Source organism: Chiroxiphia lanceolata, chromosome 7, assembly GCF_009829145.1.
Source record: "Chiroxiphia lanceolata isolate bChiLan1 chromosome 7, bChiLan1.pri, whole genome shotgun sequence".
In the NCBI taxonomy this organism is placed as follows: domain Eukaryota; kingdom Metazoa; phylum Chordata; class Aves; order Passeriformes; family Pipridae; genus Chiroxiphia; species Chiroxiphia lanceolata.
In genome coordinates, this window is record NC_045643.1 from 7171664 (window position 1) to 7179105 (window position 7442).

The following is a 7442-nucleotide window of genomic DNA, read 5'->3' on the forward strand; positions in this document are numbered from 1 at the left end:
AGGTCACCTTCAGCTACATCTGGTCCCAGCAAACCTCCAGGTCCATGAATCATTTCCCACCACACCCAGCAGTGAGGGCTTTATTTGAGAGGCTCCAACACACACCTACCTTGCCACAGGTTGTTTGCAGGCTTCACAATCCCCCTTTTCCATTGATTACAAGCTCCTGTGATACTATCCACACACAGCGCTGAATCAGGATTACAAGTTAGTCAGAAAGGAGTTGTGGGCACAAAATGGGCAGTGAAAGGCAGCTCCTACTGACAGACCCCAATCTGGGCAGCCACCAATAAGCCCAGGTCAGCCTCCCCCTGCTACAGCAGAACTTCACTAGTAGAGCCACACACCCCCTTCTATTCCACCCTCTTGCTCATCAAATAAGCACAACAACACAGAGTTCTTCAGTTAACTGAAGCCACTGATTTGGGGTCTGTTGTGCTCAGACCGTGTAGTGCCTCCATAATTAAAACCCTTTCTCAAAAGCCTTATTCTCAGGGCCAGGGCCCAACTTTCAATCTACACAAACCCACTGAATCCCAAGGCTGGCAAGTGGCCATTCCCTTGTCCATGTCCTCGTGTCCATACAAGCTTTGCTCAAGAGCCTGGCTGTGTAAGAGCAAGCAGATCATATCACAGAAGTTTCGTTAGTAGGGCTTTTAACCCTTCCTTGAGATTATTAACAATGTTAAGTTCAGATCTAATGCCAAGGCTCGCAACAAGACATGAGACAGCTCCAAGGGTGCAAATCCTGACATTTCTCATTTATCATTCTTTGTGCACTCAGCTGGTTTCCAATCCGCATGGCAACGCTCATGTCCCACCAGTGAACCTGGAGAGCTGACAGATAGACTAATTAGAGATCACACTACTTATGGCAAGACTGATAACAAGGTCAAAGCAAGGTCATTGTGAAAAATCAATTTGACTTTAGGAAGAACAATGGGTATTTCCAAGGCTGGGGACAATTGTGCTTTCCAAATCAACCTGTCAGCAAAACTGCCCAAAAAACCTCCAAGAAACCCGTTTCCAAATTAAGAGGCCCAAGGACAGACTGTGAGGATAAGGAAACAGAAAAGGCAGGATGCACTTGTGACAAGAACTATATCACAAGTGGGCTGTTCTGTATGCAATGGAAACATATATCTACTGAAAGATTAAAATTGTATTAACTTAAAAATTGACTACAGTTGCACATGATAGGAAGATAAATTCACAGTTATGTGAATTTAGTAAAGGTTTTTTCCTGTGTTTCATAATCAATGCAAGCTTGGCTTCATAGCAGGGTGACTTGAAAAAGTAGAAGGAAATAACAGCAAGAAGGCATACCCTGAAAGACACCACAGAACACAAAACCAGTATGAACACAGCAGTGATCATCAGTACTGAAAAAGAACACTCATCTTGCTTCTTCCTTATAAGATGTGCACCACAGGTAAAGCAAGAGTTCCGCTTGTACAGAGGGTTCCACTTGACTGTATTAATCTACTGAAAAGACAACCAACGAGACCAAAAACCTGCTCAGTGTTATAAAGACAACCAAGAAAAGCTTGGTTTAGCTCCTTGGCCCTTGGCCAAGCACATACCTCGAGAGCAGAGCATTTCAAAGCCCCAGCAGCTTCAGCAAAGACCACAGACTTGGCTGACACGCACTGAGGCCCACAGAAGCCTAACAAAATGGAAAACATCACTAAGCTGTTGCGATAAAAGAACTCAGAAGTAGCAACAGGAAAAAAAGATAAACTAAGATTATCATGGCATAATAAAACACCTACTTGTGATCTAGTTTGCTCATATTTAGTAACTGAGCTGGGAGCAGTGTTTTACCCCCCATAGCTGGGGTGCATTCATACATGCTCCTTCCCACATGGATTTTCTGTTACCTAAACAAGCACAAGGTTCTCAGTCCAGGCATTTATCATATTCTTTCTCTTCTACCTGGCTGCACATTTCAATGAAATATCTACAGATCCAATCATTTCTGTGGGATTCATCCACTAACAGGTTTGGATGCTATGGGGAAGGGTGGACAAGCAAACCCACAGACCACATTTCTAGAAGCAAACAGCAATCTCAGAGCACAGGCTAAGGATGTGGAGCCACTACACTCCTATTTAATAGGTTTCTAGGGTGACTATCCATCACCAAGTCACCTGGGTGTTATTACAGAATCAGCTAATTAAAACCACACCCTGAGATCTAAATGAGCATAGGGAGTGCTGATGAGTAATGACAAGTTGCACAAGGCCTGTCAGCCTCCTAGAGCTGGGAACCTGCTTGCTGTAGAGAAAAATAGGTGTTGTAATAATCTCCTACAAGCACTACGGTGGTGGAGGAGCACAGACAGGAGCAGAGAAGGGCTTGCTTGCCTACAGAGTAATTCTGAAAGCCCCTTCATTTATAGCAAAGGAAAGGTTAAAGGACTCTTTTCCCTCTTCAGGTTGTTGATAAAAGGCGGATGCTGCAAAAGAGGGTTTGATTCTCTGACTCACACAATGGAGATGGGCAATCTTTATTGGATGGGTGAGGGAGGGTGGCTCAGCAATGAGCCTGGGAGAGAGTGCTCACCCCTCCTGTCCCCGGTGACCAGCACCGGGCACCATTCCTGGGAGGAACCAGCCTGCTCCTTCAGGAAGGCCTCTGAGCTGATTCACCGAGCTGAGGCAGTGCAGTGCCCAGGAGAAAGGCTCATGATAAGGCTTGCCCTGAGTTTATGGACTGTATTTCAAAACCTGTGTGAGCCTGAGCACAAGGCACACAGGGTGATCCTTGGAGAGCTGGGGAGCAGGCATGGGACACGTGCTGGGGAAGGGCTCCCTGGGAGGAGGTGTAAGATGTGCTGCATCCACCTGGGCCTCACTGCACACACTGAGTGTGCAATTACACAGATCCTGCCACCTGCATGCCCTCAGTGGTGCTTCCATAGTGTGCCCTTATCCTGGGAGGTGTCTGATACACACTGAACTCTTCAGCTGGGAGACACCCATTCCTGGGTGACCAAAAGAACAGACCCCACTCTAGATTTACACCTCAGAGAGTTGTCACTGCTGGACTTATCCTTTCATTTTTCAAACAGAAATTACAGCAATATGAAGTCTAGAGTTGATATTGTGACTTTGGCATCACATGGAAGTTGTCTTGAGTATGAAACAGAGAAAGAGGGGAATTAATCACAAGTACTGTTGGATTGGACTTGCAGAGCAAGTCCAGCACCTTCTGGGTAGCCACAGATAGTCAATCACAGCCAAACCAAACCATGCTTGGTGGGCATATAGTGATCCACCACGGAGGACCTCCCCAGCAGGTCAGACAGGTCCTGCCTGTACTGGTCCTATTACATGTGCACTGTAAAGCTGAACAGCAAGTTTTCTAGAGCCATGACTCCAGGACCTCTGGATTCTGGCAGGCCTGGCAGAGCCCCCTGGCTGTTAGCAAGGCTGTTTGGTGACTTTATTCTGGGCTCCTTGATCTGAAGTCCAAGACATCCCAAATGTCTTGCTGGGTTTTGCAGCTACCAAGTTGCACAACTGGCCAGAATTCTCCTCACCTTCAGTCTGCATATCTGGAAATCTCCAACAAGTGACTTTGATATTCTTGGGGTTTTTTTCCCTTGCCCAAAGAAAATTTCTGTCTGAAAAAACTTTTAAATTATAAAATACTCCCCAGACCCTTGGGTGTGTGTCCTTTTGGATGCCATTACAACTGCCACATCAGAAATATATTCTGTGAGACATTTATAGCTGTGCAACACAGCTGGAGCAGTGGTAGGAGAGGAGCACAGGGCAGACATGTGCCTGTGCATGAAGATTAATACCTTTGGGCAGGAAGTTACAGTCTGTCTACAAAGGCCCCTGAAGAGCTTTATTATTTATGGATAGTATCATTATTTAGAGTCCAAAGGTTTGCCCTTTTTCTCGGCTTGTTTCAACAGACATCAAAGGAGGACTCATCAGTGTCTTCCTCTCCATTGCCAGAAGGTAGTAGAAAGAATTGTAATTGGGACTCTTTACAGTCAAAATGTTTATAAAAAACCTTCCCTAATTATTTAATAATGAGACACTTCATGATGCACTGGAAGCAACATTCATTTTCATCCAAGAAAACAGAAGTAGCATCAGATATCTGCTTGAGGAAAAAATGCCATGGAAGAGTACCCTCTGTAGACACTAATCCATGTAATCCCTTGGAAGGATGATGCCTTGTTTTCCAAAACTAGTTTCAAGACAGACTATGATATATATATATATATATATATATATATATACACATGTATCTCACTAGAAATGGGTGAACAAGCCTCAGTTTGTGCCATCCTGATAACTCAAAGACAGCAGGAAGGACTACTGAGGGCAAATGGGACTGTGTGTTTATCTGGGTTGTAGCTTCTGCCTAGAAGTTAAACCAGAGGATAAATGTGGAGATAACATCCAGTGTCAGTCAGATGACACAGCAAGGCATTAACCTTCTCACCAGTGCAAGCTGTTTGACTTGTATGAAGAAACCTGGAGTGCACAAATAACATATCATGTAATAGCAGAAATCATCAAGCAGCAGATCGATTGTCTCCCATCAGGAAAATTTCTCATCTCATCCCAAGAAGAGCAATACTGAGGACTCCATGATACCTAAACACTGGCTTGACTTTACTCCAGCTGTTGTAGAACCAACAGTTTATCTCCTGCATATGCATGAAGTGAGCTAGGCATAGATTAATTTGGGAAAAGGTTAGGCTAGCAATGGAATAAAATACTGCCAGCAATTCTCTGCTGCAGGACTATTTTCAGATCGCTTTGGGCACAAAGGTTACCCAAGAGTTCATCATTTTGAGGCAGGCAAGAGCCTTGGGGCTCCATTAATGTAAAACACAGGGTTCCTAAGCCACAGGTATTTACAGAGACTCTCCCAGTCTTGTATATTAATGCCACTTGGATACAATCTCCTACAAGTGTTCCAAATGGATGTTTTGTAACTGTGAAGTTATCTTAAATTTCATGGGAAATTTAAAACATCCTTATCTAGCATCTGTTAAACAATGGGTTTGGGAAGGGAGGTAGATTTTGGAAAAAACCCTCATGTGCATGTAAGAAGGTGGAATAATTCACATACACACACACACACACTCTGGTGTGAGAGCACAGGTAGTTTCAGCAGCAGGAATAATGTTGATGCAGCCATGGTGAGGGGCATGGTGTGTCAGGTAACCAGGGACACATTTCCACAGCTCAAGTTTTCCTTGGAGCATGAGCAGGGCAAACCCAAACCTGCCTGCAAAATCCCCAGAAGAAACCATCTTAATATTTATAGCCCTTACATAACCCTAAGCCCCAGTTGTACAATCATTTATACACATACTTAACTCCACAAACAACTGCCAAGTGGAATAGCTACCCACAAACAGGAAGGAAAGCCTGTGACAGCATCCCTGCAGGATTGGGGCAACAGCCTGTGGGAGCCAGAGGCCTCTCCTGGATGGCAGGAAGGCCCTTGGCACGCTGTGGGTGCAATGCAAAGCTCTGCAGCAGTCAAACCTGAATAGAAACATGGGTTAAAACTATTTCATTATTCAAATATCTGAAAGCTGTGGAGTCAAACATGTCATTTTTACAGGAGAAAATGTGAAAACCCCATACTGCCTGTTTCCTGGACTGGAAGCTGGGCACTTCAAACAAGTCTCTGTAGCACGCATTGCCTTTGAGACTTTTTTTTTTTCTCACTTTCATAAAATCATAGAATCATGGAATGGCCTGGACTGGAAAGGACCTTAGAGATCATCTGCTTCCAACCCCTACCCTGAGCTCCGAGGACGAACAACCAGCATCACTTGCAGTTATTTTTTTCCACAGACAACAATCAACAGCTCTAAACCCAACTCCCAGTGCAGCTTGGGTCAGGTTTCAAAAAGCCTTCATGTTCTCTGTGTGTGTGTGTGCACACTTTAATGTACTGTGGCTACAGAACTGCATTTGTAGGACTACATTTAAATTTTTTCTTTTCTAATCTCCCAGGCAGTTCTCTGTGACAGTGAGTGTGTCACAACACAACATCCCTTGCAGTGATTACACAAGTTAGGCTCCAGCCTCTTGCCTTAGCAAGCTGGGTGACCCAGGGATCTTCTGCACGACACTCCTCATGTTTTATTGCCGCCTGCAAAGATCTGCTTTGAGTCTCTTCCAGTGTCAGAGGTCTTTATTGCTAAATAGCCCTGGCTGTTGAGTAATACATGAATTTAATGTGCTCATCGTGCAATGCCTGCTTAGAAGGTCGTGGAAATTCAACTTAAAACTGCCATCAGCTCTTTTTTTCCCCTCTTCTTCATTCTGTCTCTGAGTTTTCTCTTTGCTGTTTCCTATGCTGTAGCAGCCTCTAATGAAGCAGGCTGTCACCTCAGCGCTCAGGCACATGAAAGAGATGATCTGGAGGAGGGAGGGGCAGTGGCAAGTCTCATAAAAAGCAGCATCCAGCTTGTGCTGCTTTGACAAGACGTGAAATAGTTCCATTCATCCCGACCACCTTATTAATAATCAAAATCCAGGCACAGAAGAAAGCATTGCTGGTAACACTTCATCTGCTTGTTTGGCAAGAGGCATGTGGGGAGAACATGGAAGAATCTTCTGAAGAAGAGCACCAATGCCCATGCAGGACTATTTCATATCTGGAAGAGGTCAAGGAAAGTTTCTGGGAGCCAGGCTTTGGAGAGGAAGCAGAAATCATGCTTTTGAACATTCTGTATCAAAGCTCTCTCAAACGTGCCACTGTTGCCTCTGGTACTTTTTGCTAGGAAACAAAAAACTTCCGTGACAGCTCCCAGCAGTTACAAAAGTGGAGCTACCTTATTACTGGGGAAAAAGTTCTAAGTATGTAAATGTGTCTCTAAATTTTTAAGCAAGTCTGGTGCCTTTCACAGAGCTTTTCAGCAGGCACTCTACACTTCCAGCAGGAGCCCCAGCAGTTTACTGGGAGCAAATCCTGGGTTTACTCTGAAAGAACATTTGCAGGTTTATCCCCTCAGATATTTCATTTTTCTGCCTGATGCTCCCAGTGCTGGGATCTGTGGTATGAGTGAGAGTACCCTCTTTACTTGAAGCAGAAGATTCATTTTCAGCTCTCACAACTGAAAAGAAATGCTGAAAACCATAAACTCAAAAAAGATGTGGACATGTAAACAGCCACCAAAAGGTTTGAGTGGTTTGGGGCAGTGAAACTGAACTTGTGGTTGTCCCTCTGCCTGTTGCACATGAGAAATCTGATTCTAAGAGTTATGCTTCCATGATCAGTGAAGAAAAGCACACTAAGTACTTACCTATGCAGTTAATGCTCCAAATTTGATCATCAAATACTGCAATAAACTGCTCTCAAACAAGTTCCAGATTCAGTACTATTTGCAGAAATAGTAACAACCAGCATTTGGCAGCCACTGAGAAACCTGTTATTTTCTAATGGGCTGT